At 42.3% G+C, this 25,711-nt stretch overlaps 2 long non-coding RNA genes across 6 annotated transcripts; one reads left to right on the plus strand and one right to left on the minus strand.

Moving 5' to 3' along the window:
* Positions 1–19: 19 nt before the first annotated feature.
* Positions 20–16,093, minus strand: LOC308594373. Of its 5 annotated transcripts, none has more exons than XR_014011391.1 (5): positions 16,075–16,093; positions 10,479–10,546; positions 9,113–9,221; positions 3,667–3,825; positions 20–1,994 (listed from the first exon to the last, which is right to left on the minus strand). It is a non-coding gene; the product is annotated as an uncharacterized lncRNA (long non-coding RNA). The 5 variants fall into 5 exon arrangements; XR_014011392.1 differs by lacking the exon at positions 16,075–16,093 and adding an exon at positions 15,698–15,716; XR_014011393.1 differs by lacking the exon at positions 16,075–16,093 and adding an exon at positions 15,497–15,615.
* A 16-nt stretch (positions 16,094–16,109) lies between these two features.
* Positions 16,110–24,687, plus strand: LOC308594411. Its single transcript, XR_014011450.1, has 3 exons — positions 16,110–16,366; positions 16,476–16,906; positions 23,752–24,687. It is a non-coding gene; the product is annotated as an uncharacterized lncRNA (long non-coding RNA).
* The last annotated feature ends 1,024 nt before the right edge of the window (positions 24,688–25,711 follow it).

The raw sequence follows: 25,711 nt of genomic DNA on the forward strand, positions 1-25,711 counted from the left end.
CTAATAACACAGCAACACATTTCCATAGCAAACAATTCCAGATTTCTTTATTATTTGGATTGTATTAGTAGTAGATAAGAGGGATTTAATGGATAGACAGGATCTAACATCCATCTTGGTTTCTCACCTTTGCGGAGCATCGCTAAGCCTTGCACAAATTCTGCTCCACTGCCTTGGAAGCTAGAAATCTGATCACTGTATTAAATGGCTTACAGTGGTTTTCAGATTACAGAAATGTTGCCCCGTTAACATGTGGACCCCAAAACACTTAAGTGGCTGTGTTGATCATTTGTTAAGAGACTTTATGCTTGAGGAGTTTGGCAGTGACAATCTCCTTGCACCACTCTTGGCAGTTCGTATTTGTATCGTGCTTGAGTCAGTCAGCCAAAAGGCAGGATAATTCCAGTGTTGTAGATCTAGCGGTTCTGAATTGACACTACCTACTGGCTGTGGGTTAGGAGCCAGCACAAGTTTTCTTCTCCTCTGTTCCTGAACTCTAGAAATACATTTTTTAAAAAACAACCAAAACTTCAGACAGTACAGTGGGGTCCATGTTACATTTATATTTTCCAGCCTTTACACCGGCACCTGCCCAACAAAGTATGACTTCTAATATCACTCAAAAAACATTGGCCAGATGGTACACAGATATCTATATTTTGTTTGATCACTGTCACATCAATATCTATTGGAAACAAAACATTTCTATAAGCAGTTGAATCAAGAAAGATGGCACTTTTAAGCATTTCATTAATTTTGTACTGATTGTTATAACTGGCAATTGGGTAAGTACTGTGAAGGCTCCTGACAGTCTACTCTGGAATAAGAGACTGCAGAATGAATTGCTTCTGCCATGGCTTGTATTGCACAGTCCGTTCATCTCAACATGTTCTTATGGCTCTAAGGAGGTGCTTTTCTGGGGTCTGTCTACCTGCTGTCGCCAGTGGCTGGCAGCAAAGCCCAGCATCTTTCTCGCTGCTTTTTCCCAAAATTCTTACATATAAAATGACTGTACATTGCAGTCATACGTGTCTGGACATATAGCTATTGACTGAAGTTCAGCCACTAATAGTTTTTCCGCCACAGAGGCTCCAGTTATAGGAATAAGTAGACACACCTGCACTAGGGCTCAATTTCTTTCTCTATCAGGCTGTTGCTTAATAAACATGAAACTAAACTGCAGTGAGGAATCATGTAGTGCGAGAATAAGCAAAAAACCATTGGGCAGGACATTGTGGTCTGGAGTTCTCAAGCCTGCTCTTGCCTATAGCACGAATTTCCCCCTTTAATAAAGAACTTTTCCTACTTGGTATCAGATTATTATTATTTAACCCTTAAACACCAGTATTTGTAGAACGTGGGCCTTAAGCATATAAGGGTGCAGAATAGGAAATGGATGCAACAAGTTGGCTTAGAAATTGAAAGTATTTCTACCCCTTCACCATTGAGAATTTTGTTCAGGGTTTTGTCTTAATAGGTATATCTATTGCCTTGTCACTTTTTATGATGCAAAATATTTAAAATGGGGAGTTAGCTCATTCCTTTATTGCAGGGCTGGGAAATCCGTGATCCTCCAGACCTTGTTGGACTCCCAATTCCTGGCAGCCTCAGCCAGCCTGGCAAAGGGTTGTGGATAATGTGGTTTGTAATCCAGGAACCTGGAGGGCTACAGGTTTCCCATCCCTGGTTGCTTGCCCGCCCAACGGCAAGCGCTAGTGTGTAAAAGCAATTTGTAGCTGTTAACTGTACTTATTTGTAGGTAGAAGACTTAAACAAAAATACTTGTGCCTTTCAATCTAGAACTCTTTATAGAATGCCAGTGCATCGTTTGAAACTGCTTAAAAGGATCCTTATGTTGGAATGGTGCCTGTGGCTAAAAGGATGATGAACACTACTATGACGAGGACAACGCTAACAATAATTATGATCATTTTAGTGTTTTTCCACCACATCTTCCTTGAAATCTTTGTAGACGTCTTTTGGAAACCGTGAGCCTGAAAGCAAATGGAAAAAGGCACAAATCAATAAGCAGGGCAACACACCAAATGGATGAAAGCGGTTGTTTTAGAAATGTGGAAGTAGCTTTGTGTAACTTACAAATTACCCCAACAGTTGGTAATTGAAGTCTTAGCTTGCATTGTTTTTCAAACGGATGCAATTCAAAGAATTGTGTGTTAACACACTTAAGCTGTAATCTCAACCCTACTTAAGTGAATAAGCCCTGTTGAATTAAATAGGATTTATGAATAAGCACAATTAGGATAATGCTTTTTTCCATCAGGCTGCCTGAGTATTTTGAGAGCTGGTGAGAGAGAGAAGCGCAAAATGAGCCTAGAATATTTCTCCTCTTGGAATTCAGTGTCGTTGAAGCTGCTTGATTAGCATGAATTGATAGTTAAACACTTGAAACAGTTTCTTCAAAGGCCCTGATCACCAACGACTTTTTCTTGGAGGAGGAATTTGTGGTGAGCCCCCAAAGTAAGCAATTTGCTGCATTGCTAGCAAATGGACCACGTGGCTTCCCTGTGGATCCAACAAACTTCTTCCATCAGTCCAAGGATTTACACTTGTGCAATGGAGCATACCCCTCCCTGTGCCCCTAAATCTTACAGGTGTTACCCCCATAAGAGTGTGCAAGGAGAGATGGGAAGGAAGCTACCGTATTTTTCGTTCTATAACACGCACTTGACCATAACACGCACATAGTTTTTAGAGGAGGAAAACAAGAAAAAAAATATTCTAAACGAAACAGTGGATGTATGATTTTTGTGGTTCATGCTGTGGCCACAAACATGTGATCTGACAGTGAGTTTGGGGTAGCCCAATGTAAAAATCCTGAGGATCCATGTGGATCCATGCTTTGTAACCACGTTTTTGCACCACTGCGGCCCCAGGCAACAGTTGGTGCATGATTTTTTTGGTGCAAGCTGTAGCCATGGACATGCTATGTGATTTGATGGTGAATTTGGGGTGATCCAGTGCAAAAATCCTGAGGATCCATGTGGATCCGTGTTTTGTAACCATGTTTTAAGTGGGGAGGGAAGGAAAAGCACTCAAGGGACAAGGAACACGCGTGGGGTGGGTGGAGAAGGATGCTGCTAATAATGCAGACGAGGGGTATAAGAGGAGAAGGCTCCTCTCTCCCGCTTTGCTCCTTTAAAGCAAGCAGGCTCCCTGTCCCTCTCTCCTTCCCACTCAGCGGCTCTTCTCCTGCTTTGCTGTTTCAAAGCGAGCCACAGAGGAGGGAAGGAAGGGGAACCATGGATCCTCTGCTCACAGCTGCAGCAGATCCCCCCCGCCATCCGTAGGCATTCGCTCCATAACATGCACAGACATTTCCCCTTACTTTCTAGGAGGAAAAAAATGAGTGTTATGGAGCAAAAAATACGGTACATTTGCAGAATCGTACATCCTTTCAGTGGTTCTCAACCTTGGGTCCCCAGATGTTTTTGGCTTACAACTCCCATGATCCCTAGCTCACAGGACCAGTGGTCAGGGATGATGGGAGTTGTAGGCCAAAAACATTGGGGACCCAAGGTTGAGAAAGGCTGCGTGATGGAGTTAATATGATACAACCCTCAGATCCTGATGCCAATCCTCAAAGAGTCAGCTTAAAGCCATTCTACTGATAAATATTCTGCACAAAGTAAATGAATGTAGAATCACCGCTGTTTGGAGATCATCGCTTCGATCAGCCAGCTCACTCAGCCGTTCTTGTCTGTCCAAGACTTTTTCAATATTTTGGCTCATGACATTTTTCACATCATCCACTTGAACTTGAAGTGTAGAAATCGCAGCATCACCGTGTTTCTGATCAAACGCCATCTGCCCAGGATAAAGTTTTCATTTCACTTATTACACTTAATACGAATAATAATGCTAGCTGTGGTTTTGTATAGCAATGTTTCCTGAAAAACAAGTCAGTCAGCCAATTATAGGCTATTTGAAAACCTAATACAGTACTGAATTATTTCCTTGTTTCCACCAAGTCTCTAGGTTTTATTCAAAAGATTTCTATCCTAATTTTTCAGTCCTAAATTCATAGCAGCTCACAGCTGAAAACACAGAAAGCTACAGGTAGAGTAAAACAACAACAGTAAAACCTAATATTAAAATGAGAAACAAGTAAGATTAAAAATGCATTTGTTTACTAAGCATTTATCAACACTGTGTAATAATGCCTTTTAGTATTTTATTTCCAAATTTCCAAAGCGGTATTAAAAATCCAGCACAACTCTTGCCATATAAAGGCAACAGGAAAAGTAATATAACACGTTAAATACAACAACCTGCAAGATAAGAAATCAAAACCAACCATGAACCACCTGTTAACTCATTTAACTTTTAGTTTGGACAAGTAATTGGACCTTTTTAACCCCAAATGGTATTTTAAAAAAGCAGTGAGCCCACTATATTAAGGTTATATTTTAGAATTGTGCGCTTTCTCTGCAATGTTATCACACGGCCACTAGAGGTCATCTGAGCACTTCTACAAATTAATAGCAAAACAAAAAACATTCCTATGAGGTTAGGGCAGTTTACTTTCTCAAAACAAATAAATGATTAAACAACACTGAGATGCATGAAAATTCCTAAGTCTCTCCTCACCCATCCCACTTATCTACCATTAAAGTGCATAGAAGTAATTATCTGTACTGTCCAGTATCACAAAATTCACTATTATAAAGGGTTACTAATATTATTTCCTTCATAGAATCATAGAACCATAGAGTTGGAAGAGACCACAAGGGCCATCGAGTCCAACCCCCTGCCAAGCAGGAAACACCATCAGAGCACTCCTGACATATGGTTGTCAAGCCTCTGCTTAAAGACCTCCAAAGTAGGAGACTCCACCACACTCCTTGGCAGCAAATTCCACTGTCGAACAGCTCTTACTGTCAGGAAGTTCTTCCTAATGTTTAGGTGGAATCTTCTTTCTTGTAGTTTGGATCCATTGCTCCGTGTCCGCTTCTCTGGAGCAGCAGAAAACAACCTTTCTCCCTCCTCTATGTGACATCCTTTTATATATTTGAACATGGCTATCATATCACCCCTTAACCTCCTCTTCTCCAGGCTAAACATGCCCAGCTCCCTTAGCCGTTCCTCATAAGGCATCATTTCCAGGCCTTTGACCATTTTGGTTGCCCTCCTCTGGACACGTTCCAGTTTGTCAGCGTCCTTCTTGAATTGTGGTGCCCAGAACTGGACACAGTACTCCAGGTGAGGTCTGACCAGAGCAGAATACAGTGGCACTATTACTTCCCTTGATCTAGATGCTATACTCCTATTGATGCAGCCCAGAATTGCATTGGCTTTTTTAGCTGCCGCGTCACACTGTTGGCTCATGTCAAGTTTGTGGTCAACCAAGACTCCTAGATCCTTTTCACATGTACTGCTCTCAAGCCAGGTGTCCCCCATCTTGTATGTGTGCCTCTCATTTTTTCTCTTCATTATCTCTTCAGCTCTCTGCGGAGATAATGCAGATTTCAGAATGATCTAAAAGACTGCAGAGATTAGTGTCATGTTTGCTCTTTTGTAAAGGCTTCGAACATTTGCTTTTTGCTGTCCCTTGTTGGATCTCAGGAATGCTCTAAGGAGGCGCAATGATAACACACACAAAATGTGTTGCTGGATCAGGCCCGTGGTCCATCTAGTTCAGCATCCTCTTTTCACAGCAACCAACCAAATGCTTGGAGGCTACTCACAAGCAGGCAGGACCTGAGTGCAGCAACCAAGAGGATGCCAGCGTGGTTAAGGAACAGAGTCAAGGAAGCTTACTGGAGGCAAGGAGCAGTTCTTCAGAAAATGGTCACTTATCCCCAATGAGAACAAACATTGACCAAAGAAAGCAGAGATGGTGCAAATAAAGAAATGCAAGGAGCACATTTCAGCTGAGTTTCTACTACAGTGGTACCTCGGGTTACAGACGCTTCAGGTTACAGACTCCGCTAACCCAGAAATAGTACCTCGGGTTAAGAACTTTGCTTCAGGCTGAGAACAGAAATCGCGTGGCAGTGGCATGGCAGCAGTGGGAGGCCCCATTAGCTAAAGTGGTACCTCAGGTTAAGAACATTTTCAGGTTAACAACGGACCTCCAGAACGAATTAAGTTCTTAACCTGAGGTACCACTGTATTGTGATTTTTAGGAACTCCCAAGCCTTACCGACTTCCCTTTCAGCTTCACTTTTACCAATCCCCTCATTTGGGCGCACAAAGAACTGTCTTGCATCTTCCACAGCGAAGAGACATACAAAGCATTCTGCCAGCTTCTCTGCAATTTCTGTTAAGTTGTGGGTGAACATATCAGACGACACAGCAATTCTTCAAACAGCTCTTGTTTATTCACAGGCCAGAACAGAACTGAGCTGAAGGGCTCAGCCAGCCTGCTTATATAGAGCTCCACTAGAACGCAACAGTAACCATTTTCTGTAACTATCCAATCACTGAACGTCACTTTTGATCCCTTATTTGCATATGTGGACCTGAACTATCTACAGTATCCCCCTGCTGGCCCAAGGTGGGAACTTCAGTACATAACAATTTCCTTTTCCTTCTTTGGCACACCTTTGACTCCCTTATGATCCAAAGGTCTAGCTGCCTTCGTAGCCCATTTCCTGCTTCCAATGCACTGACAGTCTTTTTTAAAAAAAATATTCCAATGCAGCAAGACACTCAATTTCAGTCAAATCTAGTTTCCTAATCTTGAATCTGAATTTACAGAGAACAAGTAGCAGTAGGACATGAGAAGGGCTTATTTGCCCCTCTATAAGCATCTGGTTCTAATTTCAGCAATTCCTTTCAGTGCCAGTTAGTGACTGATGAACTGTTATTCTTGTAACATGGCAATTTAAGACTTCACGTGTAAGAATAGCTATGCAATCCCCCAGCATTCGCAGAACTTCAACAACAATGGATTCCCATTCTTTACCAGATACATATTCACAGGAAACTCTAACCATACAGCATAGTACAAACCAAAATTAATTACGGTACCATTCTGGGAATAACAGATACAGTGGAGCCTCGCAAGACAAAAAGAATCCGTTCTGTGATTCTCTTCGTCTAGTGGTTTTTTTTGTCTTGCGAAGCAAGCCCATTGAAGGATTAGCGGATTAGCGCTATTAGCGGCTTTTAGAGGCTTTTAGCGGCTTATCTGCTGATCGGATCAGCTGATAAGCGGCTTAGTGGCTTAGAAAAAAGGGGGGGAGGAAAAAAAACCAGCAGGAACTCGCAAGCAAGCCCATAGGAGATTCGTTTTGCGAAGTACCTCCAAAACAGAAAACTCTTTCGTCTAGCGAGTTTTCCGTCTTGCGAGGCATTCGTCTTGCGGGGCAACACTGTATGTTAAAGTGGGGGCCCCTATACCTTTACCAAGTGTGGAAAGACTGAATTTCGATATCCTAAAGGTAAAGGCACCCCTGACCGTTAGGTCCAGTCGTGGACGACTCTGGGGTTGTGGCGCTCATCTTGCTTTATTGGCCGAGGGAGCCGCCGTACAGCTTCCGGGTCATGTGGCCAGTATAACTAAGCCACTTCTGGCGAACCAGAGCAGCACATGGAAACACCGTTTACCTTCCCACCAGAGCGGTACCTATTTATCTACTTGCACTTTGACGTGCTTTTGAACTGCTAGGTTGGCAGGAGCAGGGACCGAGCAACGGGAGCTCACCCCATCACGGGGATTCGAACCGCCGACCTTCTGATCGGCAAGCCCTAGGCTCTGTGGTTTAACCCACAGCGCCACCCGCGCCCCTTCAATATCCTACACAGCGATTAAAGGTGTTGGACCTCTTCTGCTCTTTCACATCTGACCACCTTTCTTTCACATATCTGTTATATCTGGGAAGCTGTGCCATAAAGGCAACCTCTACTAAAACCACCCTTTTCTAGCTCCATAGTAATGGCGCAGGAGCCCATTTCTCCCTACATGAAAGTAATGCGTGTGTTAATACAATATTAATTCTTTAATAATAGTAAATAATGACAGAACAGAATCCAATTCAACATTACATACACTGTTATTGTTGTTTATTTTTCTCATTGATAATTTTACTGCTTTATCTTCTTTTGTAAACCGTTTTGATTTTTTCTTTTTACAATCAGGCGGTGTGTCCATTTTACGAAATAAATACAGTGGTACCTCAGGTTAAGTACTTAATTCTTTCCGGAGGTCCGTACTTAACCTGAAACTGTTCTTAACCTGAAGCACCACTTTAGCTAATGGGGTCTCCCGCTGCTGCCACGCTGCCAGAGCACAATTTCTGTTCTTATCCTGAAGCAAAGTTCTTAACCTGAAGCACTATTTCTGGGTTAGCAGAGTCTGTAACCTGAAGTGTATGTAACCTAAAGCGTATGTAACCTGAGGTACCACTGTAAACCACCAAGGTTTTCCGAACACACATGGGGCTGCTGTCCCTGCTTGCTGAGCTCACAGACTCCCTCCCATAACACTTGACCCAACCCGCTCCCTGCACAACCCACTCACCCTGCCCATTCCCTCCCAGCTCACCCCAAACATTTTAATGGGGCTTGAGAAACTACTCTCTGAAGCACTGCCCACCCTCCTTTAAACAGCTTGCGTTGTCTGCCTGTACTGCCTGCTTGTCTGCTGTTTTGTGGTCACGCCGGAGTTGCCGCGGTTGCCCAACTGGTGACCGTGCAAACTGTAGCGTGACAACAGCCTTACAATTTTACTCTATAGTAAGATTAGTTTCACACCCCATTGGCAATGCTGATTCAAAGCCCCGGTAGCCTCTTGTGGAAATCATTTCAATTAACTTCTGCAGGAGTGAATACAATAAGATTATTTTACCTAAAGTAGCTTTGGAAGATCCGGGAGAAGAGTTAAAATACTTAAAAGTGTATGCTTGTTTCCCTCTGCTCTTTGGAAGGTATCTGTCTAATGCGATGACGCAGTAGGAAGCAATGATTGAAACTTCTAGTTAATATTTTACTACAGTGACTAGTCTTTTTGTATAAGCTGTACAAATATTGAACTCAGAATGTTTCTGCTGCAGAAATAGTTATTTTACTGACAGTTAGATTTACTGTAAATAGATTGCTCATCTAGTTGTTTTCTAGAGAAGTGAGAGAAGTTGGCAACGTTACTTACCATGTATTTTGCTAATATCTCTTGAAAATCTGTTCCCAACTCTCAAAACACTGAGCAAAAAGTGCTTGTGATATCAAGGAGTTACTTGACTGCTGATTGCCTTGTAAATCTGGAGGGAAATTGAATAGTTTAACATGGAATTCAAGAATTCTATGATCAACACAATCAAAATGTCAAATAGACATCAATAGGCATATGAAGGTACAAAAAGGAATGGGATTGCTTTAAAAACTACCTGACAAAATATGGTTCCAAAACCAATACTTGGTTGCGCTTAGATTTATCTCACAGATATAAGGGGGGACGGACTGATTTTAATAAATGAATGCAGAATATTTGTCACTTAAGAGAAGCGTTGAAGCCGCAAAGAGATGGAGGGAAGTCAACTAATAGAGCAGGGATTCAAACTAGTTTTCTAGAAAAGAAAGAAAGAAAGAAAGAAAGAAAGAAAGAAAGAAAGAAAGAAAGAAAGAAAGAAAGAAAAGAAGGACTACAAATATAATTTCTTTCTGAGAACCCGGTGTATAGAATATTCAAATCACTGTTTGAACTATTTTGTGTACTTGACTAATTCATTTTCGTTTATTATTTATCCTTTTTCTTTTTTCCCCTTTCCCCTTTTCTTTCTTTTCTTATTTTTACTTTTTATTTTTACTTTGGAATATTTGGATGTAATGTTTAATTCATGCTTTCTCTGTATTTTTAAAAAATGCAATAAAGATAATAATAATAATAATAATAATAATAATAATAATAATAATAAAAAAAAAAAACAGTTCACCTGGTCTTCCTCCCACCTGGGCTGCTTCCTCCTTCACCTGCCTGCTATTCTGTCGTCATGGTGTTGGTGTGGCCCCCTACTGGCAGTCATGCCAATTGCACCATGACGACATTACATTTCTATGTATATAGGGAAGCATATCTCTAGCGCAGGGGTCTGCAACCTTTAAGACAAAAAGAGCCACTTGGACCCGTTTCCGAAGGGAAAAAAACCTGGGAGCCGCAAAACCACTGCGACATTTAAAACAAATATATCTCCGGAGCCGCGATCTGACAGCGGGCGGGTATGTGATGTCCGGACGGTGCGTGACTAACGCATGCACCGCCCCCATGCGACGTCACAACCAGTACAGCACCCGCCACAGTGGGGAGTGTCGGGGCGCACAATGCGCCTCCTCCCCTCGCTAGTATCCACCCCGGAGCCGCGGCAAAGGTGTAAAAGAGCCACATGCGGCTCCGGAGCCGCGGGTTGCAGACCCCTGCTCTAGCGTAATCCTGTAATCCATTTGTTATTACAGTTAATCTTTAAAACCCGGATTAGGCCTGGCTTATTCATGAGAAAAAAATGCTGCAACACTCGACTTACGTTCCCATACAAACAGGTGCTTTCCCCAAGCCTTTGCATACAACTTAAGTCACTGCTGATGAGGTCCCCTAAAAATAAATGACAAATGTTTGGTGCTTGTTAGGAAAGACATGCAGCGTGCATGTTATTTGTGTATCACCCGGCTGCTATTGGATTTGCACTGCCGTCTGGACTCCTTCTGCACTTGATTAAAGGTGTACAGCTTTTATTTATTCACTTCATAAATTGATATATCACATAATTACAATGGTCTCAACAAATGCAATGGAACCAACGAAAGAAGATGATGGACTTTGCAGCTGACAGGAAAAAGCAGCACAATCAAGTATTCCAAAAAGATTGGAGTAAATTTATACGATATCTGAGAGACATCACTAGCATAGTTGCTTGAAGACTTGCAATGAGAAATTTTCTGTCTTTCTATGTTAATTAAAATTTTGAGCCATTCTGTAATGAGTGTAATTAGAATGGGAAAACGTATAACTTGCAATGATATAAAGGTCAATTTCAAATTCATGAGGTTTGGAGGGAAGTAAGTCGAAAGGCTCTAAAGAGCCAGAGCGGTATTGTGAATAATGATGATGTGAATGTATAATATTAAATGGAAAATAAATAAAATTCTATACACACACATGCAATGGAAATAAACCAGTTGAAAACTATAAAATAGGAAATGACTTTAAAAGTCATCAAGTAGGTGCCAGAGGGAGGGGGCCTGTCTGTTTGGAGTCCCACAAAATTGGGCCCACAGGACTGACTGCACTACTCCTGGGTGTGCCTAGCAAGCCTTAAAATAAATGGCTTGGTGTGACGTTAACATATGAGAGTGCTGGAGGTGAAATAGTTAAACAGGTTACCCAATCAGAACCCAGGGGGTGGAGTCAGAGGGACTATAAAACCAGCTCTGGGAGGGGTGAAGGGAGGAGTTCGTTGGGAGGTTGGCTGGAGTGGGAGTGAATTGGGATAGAGTCTGTGGGTAGGTGGAGTTCGTGTAGCGAAATAAGCTGAGTCAGGAACAGTTAGGAGCTAGGAAGACAAGTAAATATCTGAGAGGTGGTTTAGTGAGTGAGAGCAGGTAGCGGAAGTTATAGGTCTGGATAGGCACCCCATGAATGTAATTGACCAATACTGTTTATGAAACCACACACTTGTTAAACTGCAATAAATAAACAGAAGTTTGTGTTCCAGTTTAAACCTTACTGGACTCAGTATTGTCCCAGGTAGGGTCTGGGTGGTGGCAGCGAGAAATAAAGTGGTGGCACAGGGATCAATAGACGGTGAAATGTCCGGGGACCCTGTGTGATCGCCACACTTGGTACCTGGGTGTTTGAGAATTTGCCTTCTCCCATTTGAGTCACCCTGTGCATTTCCACCCAACACCAGAGGCCTTGCTTTGGCTGCCTTTGCTGATAGAGGAACGGGGGACATCAATGAGCAGCGTCTTTGGGGTTTTTTTTTGTTTTTTTTTGCCAGAGTGCCTAAAATTTACATCAACCTCATTTTTCTTTTAAGGCACATGAGAAACAAAAGTTGAAGTGTTGGCCCAGGAGAAAAATGCCAAAATCTACCCTGGGGCAATACCCTTAGTAGGCCAACCGAAATGCCACAGAATTGTGTGCAAGCTTTTTGCTCTAATCCAGAACTCTTCACCAGGAGATGGTAAACAAAGCAGCCAGATATGGAGGAGAGAGTCTGTAGAGCTCAGCCTTCCCTAACCCGGTGACTTCAAGATATTTTGGATGATCACTCCTTGACAGGCTTTAATGGAAGTTGGGGTCCATGACCGCAGTGGGGTGGGATGGGGGGGGAACTAGGTTAGACAAGACTGATCTAGCCTGATGGAGAAATTTCTGGAGAAAAATCGATACATTGTGACATTTGGGCTGGCCTAATATTGCCTTAATACGGATCTTGAAATTGTTGTTCTTCCTTGTGCCCCTTCCAAAAGTCATCCCACATGGAACTATACGGGACTTGTAGTTTTATTTAGACTATGAGCCTTCTTGGGGGTTCCAGAGTGGAAGAGAAAAGGTGAAGGTAAAGGGACCCCTGACCATTAGGTCCAGTCATGACCAACTCTGGGGTTGTGGCGCTCATCTCACTTTATTGGCCGAGGGAGCCGGCGTACAGCTTCCGGGTCATGTGGCCAGCATGACTAAGCCGCTTCTGGCGAACCAGAGCAGCTCACAGAAACGCCGTTTACCTTCCCACCGGAGCAGTACCTATTTATCTACTTGCACTTTGACGTGCTTTCGAACTGATAGGTTGGCAGGAGCAGGGATCGAGCAACAGGAGCTCACCTGTCGCGGGGATTCGAACCGCCAACCTTCCGATTGGAAGATTGGTTTAGACCACAGAGCCACAGTGGGGCGTATATTTTAATACAGTGATACAAATAATTTTCCACCTAAACCTTTGTACCCTAGACTGCTTTTGAACATCAGAGACACTCCCTTTTTCTTTTAAAAATGTTGTTAAAAAATAATTTTTATTAAAGATTTCTTAGTTTACAAAAATACGTGCATTGTTTCTTTTTTCAAGTTGTTTTTTCTACGGATTAGTTTCATCGGTTGTGAGACATTAGTGTTGCACGCAATATAATTCTACTAAGTGTATGTATGGGGTTTTGTGTCAGGGTTACTTGTGTGGATTCCCTTTCTATTTGCTTGTTATATTTCCTTGGAAGTGATGTATGGAAGTGAGAGCTGGACCATAAAGAAGGCTGATCGCCGAAGAATTGATGCTTTTGAATTATGGTGCTGGAGGAGACTCTTGAGAGTCCCATGGACTGCAAGAAGATCAAACCTATCCATTCTTAAGGAGATCAGCCCTGAGTGCTGATTGGAAGGACAGATCCTGAAGCTGAGGCTCCAATATTTTGGCCACCTCATGAGAAGAGGACTCCCTGGAAAAGACCCTGATGTTGGGAAAGATGGAGGGCACAAGGAGAAGGGGACGACAGAGGACGAGATGGTGGGACAGTGTTCTCGAAGCTACCAGCATGAGTTTGACTAAATTGCGGGAGGCAGTGGAAGACAGGAGTGCCTGGTGTGCTCTGGTCCAGGGGGTCACAAAGAGTCGGACACGACTAAACGACTAAACAACAACAACATTTCCTTGGTGGGGAGAGAGGTTGGGGGTGGCCCAGGGGTGGTTGGTTGTCTTTGGCTGGCTGTAGTGAGATGTGTTTATGTGTGTGAGTGTGGATTTTTGGGTCACGCTGGCCATATTGATTCATATGCTGTTGGCCGGTTCTTGTTGGGTTGTGCATGTGATAAAGGGGAGCCATACCGGGGTGAAGGCGGCGTCTTCTATTTGTCCCTGTGTCAATTTTGGTTTTTCTAGTAAGGCTGTTTCCCCATACTATTTGATACCAATGGTCCATGTTTACTCCTGACAGGCCTCTCCAGTGTCTGCCTATGATGCTTTCCTTTTTAATTTTTTTGCTGTTGTATTGCATTTTAATTTGTTGGAAGCCGCCCAGAGTGGTTGGGGTAACCCAGTCAGATGGGTGGCATATAAATAATAAATTGTTATTATTCTGAAAAATGCAATGGACACCATTCAGCCACAGTTGAGAAGCACATTGAAATGCCATTGTTTTCAGTGGTGCAGTTCAGTAAATGCTTCCCTCTCTCTGAAATTGGAAGAGAATTAAGTGTTTGATTTTGATAGCATTGTGCCTCATGTGCCCTATTAGGGGGAAAAACCCCCAGCACTTTGGGAATATGGTATCAATTTTATATGAGGAAGCTGTCTGCTTGCTCTTAATCTGTTTTAACAACTTTCAAGCCTAACATTTCTAATTGAATGCAGCACTCACAAACCGATAAAAAAAAAAGGAAAATCCTTATGAGGTGTTTATCTCATTTAAAATCAAAGATCTAATATCTCTGGTTTCTGGATCCCTCTGGATTGTACAGGCTTTAAAAGGAATACTTCAAATAATTCTCTCTCTTATTGGGCATAGGACTCCAGCAAGGGAGGACACAAACAATTCTCCAGTTTGTACTTCTACTGGGTTTAAGAGCCAGTGTGGTTGTAGTGGTTAGAGTTTCGGACTGGGACCTGGGTTCAAAACCCCACGAAGCCTACTATATTTTATCCTAACCTACCTCACAGTATTGTCAAGAGAGGCTAAAATGGGGAAATGTGTATGCCACCTTGAGTTTCTTGCAGAAAAGGTTGGATATAAATGTATTAAAATAAAGTAAAAGGTCAAAGCTCATGATTTCCAGCCCTACTGAGGGCGCAGGAAGGGGAGAAATGGGATTGTGGGTGGCACAGCTTTACCTCAGATTGTAGATGATTGTGGGGCGGGAAAGGGAGAAGAGAGAGTGTGTTTATGTGCCTGGGATGTGGGAAGTTGTGGTGTTTTCGAGGAAAAAGGGCCCATAGGGATTAGAAACTGAGTGGATGTACCCAGAGACTTTGGGATTGTTTGTGCATCCATAGATTTAGAAAGCAGTATGGGTTTGTATCGTTTAAGAAGCAAAATATTTATTATAGGCACTTGACTTAGATGGTGGCATGACCTTTCTGTGATAAGGAAACGTAAAACCTTACAGTACATTTAGGGTAGTAGCTTTCAGTGTTTTTAAAAAGTAATTTATGGGTGATAATCCCTCCCTTCCCGTTTTTGAATTTGGCAACCTGTAAAGACCCCGCTGAAATAAGTCCACACAAGTCAACATGACTCGGATTAAAATTCTGTTGGGATGTTTGTGGACCAGGATACAAAACCAGCAAGTGCTTAAATAAAGTTACGGAGCGAAAGAATAGCAGTGCCCCCAGCACAGCGGATAAACTGAGGAAGGACGAAATAAAGGAGGGGAGGGATAAAGAGGAATGTATTCCCTGGTACTAGGAAACCACTGGAAAATTAAAGGGGTTCAGCAATCACACGTGAAAGAGGCAAATCCAATTAAGGTAAAATCTTGTGGGTATTATTTAACTGTACATTATATTATTAAACAATAATCCCCATGGCATGCTAATAATAACAACAAACAACAAACATTTCCAGACTATCAACTGAGAAGACTCTCTTCCAGTGTCCTTTTCTCTCTCACCCTAATCTTAACTCCCCATCCTCTAACTGCCTCTCCTAACTGCCTCTTAACTGCCGCAGAATGCTCCTGTCAATCACCATAAGCTTTTCACCAACATCCCAAAAGGACCATGAGCATCTATTAGTATTGTTGTTGTCACTCGCTTACAAAGCAGCTATTTCTTCCCCATAAGCACCGTAAAGAGATTAATTAAAAGCCAAGGAAGTCTTTGCCTGCAGGCTGACAATGTAATAGACCCAATACAAAAGAGGAAAAAAAATTATGAATTCGTATTTATGGGGGTGGGCAGGCAACTTGTCTTGCTTTGCAGAAAATGGTCCTCTGTTTGATGGGCTGTCAGCGGCACAGCCCCCCATTTGAAAAAAATTCTCTCTTTGGAGGGCTGTCCAGTCCAAGTCTGGAGAGCATGAGTGGCCTTGGAAGTTGTGAAATCATAGAATCAGAATCACAGCCTTGGAAGGGACGCCAGGGTCATCTAGTCCAACCCCCTGAAATTCAGGACTTTTTGTCCAATCAATGAGCACCTGGGCAGCAGGCAGCGAAAGCACCTTTGTCACCACCCTCCCCTCTCTGCTGGGATGTCTTCTATTTCTACAGTGGTACCTCAGGTTAAGAACTTAATTCCTTCTGGAGGTCTGTTCTTAACCTGAAACTGTTCTTAACCTGAGGTACCACTTTAGCTAATGGGGCCTCCTGCTGCCGCCGCGTGTTTTCTGTTCTCACCCTGAAGCAAAGTTCTTAACCTGAGGTACTATTTCTGGGTTAGCGGAGTCTGTAACCTGAAGCGCCTGTAACCTGAAGCATATGTAACCCGAGGTACCACTGTATTTGAAATTATTGTTTCGATTGTTTCTAAATTTTCATCTGGATCCAAAAATTAGCACCTGTAAATTTTATGTATATTTCTTTCCCCTTTAATTCACAGAGAGAAGGAATGCTCTGGTGCAACTGCAGCAGCACAAATGGATGACTTCACCTGCCCCAGCTCCAACAACAACAACAACAAAACAACAACAACAACAACTTATTTATATCCTGCCCATCTGGCTGGGTTTCCCCAGTCACCCTGGGCGGCTCCCAACAGAATATTAAAAACCCGGTAAAACATCAAAATCTTCCCTAAACAGGGCTGCTTTCAGATGTCTTCTAAAAGTCAGATTGTTGTTTATTTCCTTGACATCTGATGGGAGGGCGTTCCACAGGGCGGGCAACCAAACATACCTCTCCCACATCGGTTTCTACAGCCACAGCAAGCGCTGCAACCCTCCAACAGTTTGACTTCAGCCCCAAAGATACACTTCTCCATTGTCTCCTGAGGCAGAGCGATGCCAACCGAGTCTGTACTTCACTTCTTGTGTAAGTGTCCATTCTTAAAGTCCCCAGGATTTAACACTTCATGAGAATATCATGCCGAACAATACTTATTTCTATTGAAGCCAATGCTTAGGGCCACCCCCAAAGTTTGCTCTCTGAATGTTTTGGTGCAATTTCTCACTGTTTCCTTGGGCCTCTGTTTTTTTTGGTTCTGGGCTGTTCATTAAAAGCTTATCCTCTGCATGCAATGTTAAACTACAGTTTAAAATAAGGTATGTTTTAATGAGTGCAAATGCTTTGCTCATATCCTGCTCCTCGCCTGTGCCATAAAGGGGAAGGCATGGCTTGCTTTTCTTCAAACAAACCGTGTGTGGTAGGCTAAGAACAAGACTCGGCTTCTGCTTGGGGCTTGTTTGGAAAGAAACATTGACATCAAAATAGTAATAATTAAAATTATGCATATGTGATTGTTGGGCTAACAGTAGCCAGAGAGCTGATTTGCATTAAGACATCCTTCTAAACAGGACCAGATATGTCCCGAAAGATAATTAAGCCTTGTTCATTAACACTTTATCTGGAATATAATGGTTCTTAAGATGCTTTCTAGATTTGTCAGAAGCAACCCGTTTAATAAAATTCTGGACCTTCACATACCCATTTCACCGTTGTCCAGCAGGTGGCAGCATTTGCTTTCAGAAAAGATTTTGCTTTATAAGCTTATATGTGGTTACCATTTCAGCTGAAACAGCGCCTTTATTAAACACTTAAATAAAAAAGACTTCTGACAAAACGAGTCTTCCAATCATTCTCATTGTACTGTTTATACTGTCATCATTTTTTTCGCACAGTTTTATATTCTTTAATATTGTTCCCGTCTACTCCACAAACGGTATTTGTTGTGTTTACAAGTATCACTCAAGTTCTGTTAATATGGTATGAGTGGTACAATATGATCTTATATAATCCTTAAATATTCTCCATTCTCCAAATATTTTCTGGTTTGATACTCCTCTAACCCTTCTCGTCATCCATTTCCAAGTTAATCTAAGGAGTGCTCACTTCAGTTTCATCCCCACTGCTCTGTCTACTGCACCAAGTCAACATGCGCAACCAAGAGTTGTATTCTAGGTTGGGTGAATCTATCTTTTTCAGTTTCTCATTTTTCTAGTCTTCCGCTTAGTTCCCCATATTTCCACATTGGTTTGCAGTGTGTGCGTATGTTTAAAATCCTCACAAAAAATTCATCAGCATTCTATTGTCGATTTTTCCTAAGATACACATTTTTGTGTGCCTGGCGTGCATATTTTTTCAAGTGATTTCTCCTAATACAACACATTTTTAGTGTTATTTCCACTCTCACATGCATTTTTATGCACACATTTCACCTCAGCAGGTGTACCTTTGTGCAAATCTCTTGGCTGGGGAACAGCATTGCAAAATTCAGAGAAGTGCAAATTGTGAAGGATAGAATCAAATTTCTTTCCCATCTCTAATTCCAGAGCATCCTCTTTCTGACATCCAGGTGATCCTGCTATACTTTTCAGGGACAGGGCATAATATATGCTACCAATAACTAGCCCTTTGCAGAGTGCCTTCCATTTAAGAATGGTGTGTGATATGCCTAGGAAATGGCAGGCTTCGGCAATTTGAGTGAGTTTTCAAACCTTCCCAGACTGCATAAACAATAACACCTCCCTAGGTAATCCGGAATTAATTCCTGCTGCCAAAGGAATGGAGCATAATGAAACTGCAAGGTGCTAATTTATCCAGTTATCACAAGAAGACATTTATTTTGGTCCCATCTCCCGGCACCTAATTTTCTAGGAAAAAAGCACTGGTTATTGGGTTATATATTTGATGTTATTATTAAAAACCGGAGCCTATACTCCTGATGGGAGGAAATATACGCGAACTGTGGGTGTGTAAAGAAGAATAGAGAAGCAAAACTGAGGATTTGTGCCAGAGGGGCTCAATTCTAGCCTATATTTCATATGCTGGTTTAGCAAGTGGGGTTCCAATTGATCAAAAGGCCAGCATTCAAATTAATTTCGCTGATTTTGGGGGTGCCTTTTTGCCTCCCTCCCAGATGTCCTTTTTATTGGCTATTATTTGTGCTCATGGTGGCATCAGGGCAGTTATACGTAATCCAGAGTGATTTGACAGCCAATCCCTCTTTTCTCTGGGAATTGTATCCTACAGCGCCCTTAACAAACTACACTTCCCAGAATCCTTAGGGGGAAGCCATGACTGTTTAAAGTGCCATGATACTGCTTTAAGTGTTTACTGCAGATGGGGTCTGACTGATAGCTCTCCAGGGTTTGAGGCAGAACTTTTCCCCTGCCCTACCTAGAGACACCAGAGTTTATGATACGATATGATACGATATGATACTATAATCTTTATTGTCATTGTCCCATACAGAACAACAAAATTGGAAAAAATCTACATCAAACATTCAAAAAACAATGAGCCTGCTGTCCCAACTATCCCAGCCTGGTTAGCCCCTAAAAACTCTGATACCCCATAATTAAATACAATATACTCTCATACAGACTCTTTACAATGCGTTTAAAACCAAAATCACTTTTGGGTAGAAACTGTTTCTCAGGCGGCTAGTCCTAGTCTTTATAACCCTGTACCTTCTTCCAGAAGGCAGAAGCTGAAAGAGATCATTTCCGGGGTGCGCACTATCCTGCGCTATCTCTGCAGGTTTCTTATGACACCTGGAAGTATAGATTTGATCCAAGCTGGGAAGAGTGCACCCAATAATTCTCTCTGCAGTCTTTACAACCCTGGACAGCATTGTTTTTCCCCTGACCGTGCAGCTCCCAAACCACACACAGAGACCATGCAGTACAATGGTAAAATGCCATCAACAGGTCCTTTGAGAGATCATTTTTCCGGAGGATTCTCAGAAAATATAACCTCCACTGTGCTCTCTTCATCAGGTCTCCAGGTTAGGGCATCTCTCAACTCCATTCCCAGAAATCGAAACACTGAGACCTGTTCCACACACTTCCCCTCAATAAAGAGTGACTGAATATTCAATTTACATTTCCTAAAGTCTATAATAATCTCTTTTGTTTTCTTTAAGTTAAGGAGTAAGTTGTTTTTCCTGCACCACTCCCCCAACTGCTCAACTTCCTTCCTATAGGCCACCTCCCCCTCTCCAGCTGTTATTAAACCAACCACCGTTGTATCATCTGCAAACTTAATGATCTTATTACTGGGGTATTTGGGGGCACAGTCCACTGTATAGAGCGTATATAAAAGTGGGCTCAACACGCACCCCTGCGTGTGTACACACACACACACACACACACACACACACACACACACACACACACTTTAACCATTTGAGAACAAATGCCAGGTGAAAGCCACTTTGGGTGGAGGGAGATACTTGCATATAACTGCTTAATTCCACCGCCTGTCATATATTGGGCGAGTTGTCATGCCTAATATTGTTCTCATTAGCGTTTCATGCATTATTACATAGTGATTTGTTTTGTAATGAATATCTCATTAGTCTAGTATTGCAGAGACCCACCTCAGGTTTATTTATTTATTTTGATTTCGGCGGGGATGCGCTCCCAGGGAAGGACGAAACCGACCTTTGGCTCTACATAAAACGATTATTACGTCCTATGAGCGGATCTTGGTTATTTCCAAGTTTTATTATTCACATTCATGAAAGTGAGGAACTGAAATGGGTTAAAGAGCAGGGCTGAGGCTCCAGGGAATGCCTGGATTCCTTGCTGCTGGCACTCGGATGTGGCGGACAGAGGAGTCAGAGCATAAAGTAGCTCTGAAAGCAGGAATAGTCTGAGACTAAAGAAGGGTCTGGAAAGCTAAAGGCCTCCTCTTCCTATTGAAATACAGTGGTACCTCGGCTTACAGACACTTCAGGTTACAGACTCTTCAGGTTACAGACTCCGCTAACCCAGAAGTAGTGCCTCGGGTTAAGAACTTTACCTCAGGATGAGAACAGAAATTGCATGGCAGCAGCTGGAGGCCCCATTAGTTAAAGTGGTACCTCAGGTTAAGAACAGTTTCAGGTTAAGAACGGACCTCCAGAACGAATTAAGTTCTTAACCTGAGGTACCACTGTAAGAAGTCAGAAGAGAGCGGCTGCATCAGACCAGAGGTGTATCTACTCCAGGGAGTTTTTGTTTTCTTTACTGTTATTCTGAGGGAAGAGAAACAATTTACCTAAAGCAATTTGTCTGTTAATGGTTAAGCTTTCATCCCTGGACTTTAGGATCTGCCAAAATGCAATTTTCACAAGGCATTGCAATTTTCTAAAAAAACCCCCTACAACAACAACCAAAACATGCACAATCCCCCAAAATTTATATTTTTATATATATATATATATATATATATATATATATATATATATATATATATAATTTTTATTTATTCATTTTCAATTTAATCACATATATTCACATCATCATTATCTACTTCACCGCCCTGGCTTTTTAGAGCCTGTTGATTTCCTTCCCTCCATCCTGATGGTTTTCAAAATTTACCTTTATATCCTTGCATTTTATACATTTTGCAATTCAAATTACACTCATTACATAATGGTTCACAATTTAAATAAATATAGAAAGGTAGAAAGTTTCTCATTGCAAGTCTTCAGACAACCCTGCTGGGGATGTTAATTGCTGACAATAGTCTTTCAGACATAGTATAAATTTACTCCAGCCCTTTTGGAATACTTGATCATGCTGGTTTCAGATTTTTCCTGTCAGCTTTGCCAATTCGGCAAAGTCCATCATTTTCATCTGCCGCTCTTCTTTCGTTGGTACTTCTTGTTGTTTCCATTTTTGGGCTAAAAGAATTCTTGCCGCTGTTGTTGCATACATAAACAGTCTTTCATCTTCCCTTGGTATCTCTTCACCCACTCTATCCAAAGGCTTCTGGTTTTTTAACAAAAGTATTTTTAAACATTTTCTTTAACTCATTATATATCATTTCCCAGAAAGCCTTTACCTCCCCCCAATTTATGGCATGCCTATGGGTCACTGTACAGTTTGTATTGGTCCACTTGTTCATCCCTAATAATCAGGATCGTCTATTTTGCAAGTCTATGATGCCTTGAGGGCAGAAAGTGAGGAGGAATTAAAGAACCTTTTAATGAGGGTGAAAGAGGAGAGCGCAAAATATGGTCTGAAGCTTAACATAAAAAAAAAACTAAGATCATGGCCACTGGGCCCATCACCTCCTTGCAAATAGAAGGGGAAGAAATGGAGGCAGTGAGAGATTTTACTTTCTTGGGCTCCATGATCACTGCAGATGGTGACAGCAGTCACGAAATTAAAAGACGACTGCTCCTTGGGAGAAAGGTGATGGCAAACCTAGACAGCATCTTAAAAAGCAGAGACATCACCTTGCAAACAAAGGACCTATGGAAAGCTATGGTTTTCCCAGTAGTGATTTATGGAAGTGAGAGCTGGACCATAAAGAAGGCTGATCACCAGAGAATGGATGCTTTTGAATTCTGGTGCTGGAGGAGACTCTTGAGAGTCCCTTAGACTGTAAGAAGATCAAACCTATCCATTCTTAAGGAAATCAGCCCTGAGTGCTCACTGGAAGGACAGATCCTGAAGCTGAGGCTCCAATACTTTGGCCACCTCATGAGAAGAGAAGACTCCCTGGAAAAGACCTTGATGTTGGGAAAGATGGAGGGCACAAGGAGAAGGGGACGACAGAGGACGAGATGGTTGGACAGTGTTCTCGAAGCTACCAGCATGAGTTTGACCAAACTGCGGGAGGCAGTGGAAGACAGGAGTGCCTGGCGTGCTCTGGTCCATGGGGTCACAAAGAGTCGGACATGACTAACCGACTAAACAACAACAACATCATCATATGTAAAGAGCCAACATAGAAGCCAACTCCTGGGGGCTGAGGGGGCTCCAGCCCCCTCAATAAAATATTTGAGTGGGTGGACCCCCCCCAAAGCTGATGGGCATTGCCATTCAAATGATGTGCTTGCACCATGTCATGTGTTTGATTAAACAGGGTGGGGCTTAGCTGAGCCCCACCCCCATATTTTATTCAAGTTGATACCCCTGATAGCCAAATTGGGTTTCCAGGCTGGCAGCACCCCCGACTCTGAGATTTCAGGGCTCAAATCTACTTGTTAAGAAAGACCGATCCAAAGGCGAGTTGAATCTGCAGCAGCCGAGGAGGAAAAGGCAGAATAAGTTAAATGTCGTTGTTTGTGATGTGTGTGGCTCAATAGTGCCATATGCTCCTTGACTGCTTTGTCTAGCGTGCACACATGACAAAAGATGAAGCAGAACTTCAGGAAGTCCAGGGGCAAAACAATTGCACTGCTGAGGTACGATGCAGTTGGTGGAGCTGAGGTGGAAATGCTGACTCATCTATATTGACTTTATCCCAGGAACCTACCTGGGAAGAAATGGCTGTATATTTTCTCTCTCTCTTCCCCTTTTCACCCTAGAGGGGTTTGGTCAATTAAATGCAAGTATTGATATGCCTTGACCTTTCTAAGCTGCTGCTAATCTTATTGATTGCACTTTTCACTCTCTCAAGTGACTACAGTTCTAAGGCTACAGCGAATGTGATTATTATATTAGATGAACAGCTCCTTTCTTAGTTGTATTGGTATTTTTCAAGAAAGGGAGGCTGAATGCTTTGCATAATGGGTTGCCAAATGAAATATGACAATAATGATGGCTTTAAAATTAAAAATGCAACAAGTAAATTGGATTAAGCTTATCAATCAATACAGGAGATAATTGGGGAGGGGGGGGGGAAAGTCCTCTGAATTGCACTCCCGGAATAAGTAATCATTTATTTCAATGTCCTGCTCCCAGAATCTCAGATTTTCCCCTTTCCTTCTTGGATTCTAGATTTGTACTTTGGAAAAACCAATCTACACATGTGAAGATCCCCAGAGACCATAAAGAAAGAAAGAAAGAAAGAAAGAAAGAAAGAAATAAAGAAAGAAAGAAACACAGGCATATTATTATCAAATGAAGTCCTAACTGAGCATCAAACTGCAGGTTATGTTTGACTTGAAATTGAGTGACTCTTTTAAAAATGGGATTGAGCAGCCATGGGGAGCATAAGTGTGGGATGAGGGAACTATCAAGATGGTGGCCATCAAGACTGCCATCTCTGATGAAAACCACCCTCCTGAGCTAAATAGCATCTGGTGGCAAATTTTCTCTGGGACCATAATATGGGAGGAAAGGATTATTGGATTATGGTCCCAATCCTTATCATCACCTCCCCTTAGATTTTTAAAAGATTCACGCAATCTCAGTTTATGCACTTAAAATCACACTTGGATTGCCCCTCATTTATTATTGCTCAAGAGATGTAAACACTTTTCTAATCTCAAAATGTCCAAAAAATAGCAACACAGTCCATGTCTTTTCTGACCTCATGCATAACATACCAGAAAAGGAACCCCAAAGTCTACCCTGTTTACACTTCCATGCAGTAAAAAGAAATTATCCACTGTGTATATATCACAACGGGACGCAGGTGGCGCTGTGGGTTAAACCACAGAGCCTAGGATTTGCCAATCAGAAGGTCGGTGGATCGAATCCCGGCAAAGGGGTGAGCTCCCATTGCTCGGTCCCAGCTCCTGCCAACCTAGCAGTTTGAAAGCACGTCAAAGTGCAAGTAGATAAATAGGTACCGCTCCAGCAGGAAGGTAAACGGTGTTTCCGTGCACTGCTCTGGTTCGCCAGAAGCGGCTTAGTCATGCTGGCCACATGACCCAGAAGCTGTACGCCGGCTCCCTCGGCCAATAAAGCGAGATGAGCGCCACAACCCCAGAGTCGGCCATGACTGGACCTAATGGTCAGGGGTCCCTTTACGTTTACCTTTATATACCACAACATGAGCAAAAAGCAGTACCTTTTTTGTGGCACCCATTTGGAACAGCCATCTCAAGGACTGGTTGCTCTGGGAGCAGAATGGGGGTCTTCTAATATCACTGAACACCCTTAACAAACTGTAGCTCCCATAATTCTTTGGGGGAAGCCATGACTGATAGAACTTTAAATGCATTTCATTTCATTTCACTTTTAATTTGCATTCTGCCTTTCTGTATTACTAAACACAAGGCATTTACAAGCTGAAGAAACAACAAAATAGTCAGCAAAGGTAAAGGTAAAGGGACCCCTGACAGTTAAGTCCAGTTGTGAACGACTCTGGGGTTGTGGCGCTAATCTCGCTTTATTGGCCGAGGGAGCCGGCGTTTGTCTGTTCCGTGGACAGTTTTTCCGGGTCATGTAGTAAGCATGACTAAGCCGCTTCTGGTGCAATGGAACACCGACACCTGAACAGCGCATGGAAACACCGTTTACCTTCCCGCTGGAGCGGTACCTATTTATCTACTTGCACTGGTCTGCTTTCGAACTGCTAGGTTGGCAAGAGCTGGGACAGAGAAATGGGAGCTCACCCCGTTGTGGGGATTTGAACCACCAACCTTTTGATCAGCAAGCCCAAGGCTCAGTGGTTTAGACCACAGCGCCACCCATGTCACACACATCTGATCCAATACAAAAAAAGTCATAATAAATTTAAAATAAGCAACTTATATCAAATAAAGCAATATTCGACAATTCATTAAAATCTAATAGTAAACAGTAATATTAAATATCAGAAAAATAGTCATTAAACAATGAAAACAATTAAACTTAACAATTACAACAATTACAAACTATAATCAATAAAAATAACGGCAAGTCACAATGCATAAAATACTGTTCAGTTTCTGTTAATTGGTTCTCGTGGGAAACTTGCAGATTCTAGCTTCACCAATTAACTCAAGCTGGTGTCAATTTACTCTTGGCA

The sequence above is a fragment of the Podarcis bocagei genome (assembly GCF_964188305.1).
Source record: "Podarcis bocagei genome assembly, chromosome: 9".
Classification (NCBI taxonomy): domain Eukaryota; kingdom Metazoa; phylum Chordata; class Lepidosauria; order Squamata; family Lacertidae; genus Podarcis; species Podarcis bocagei.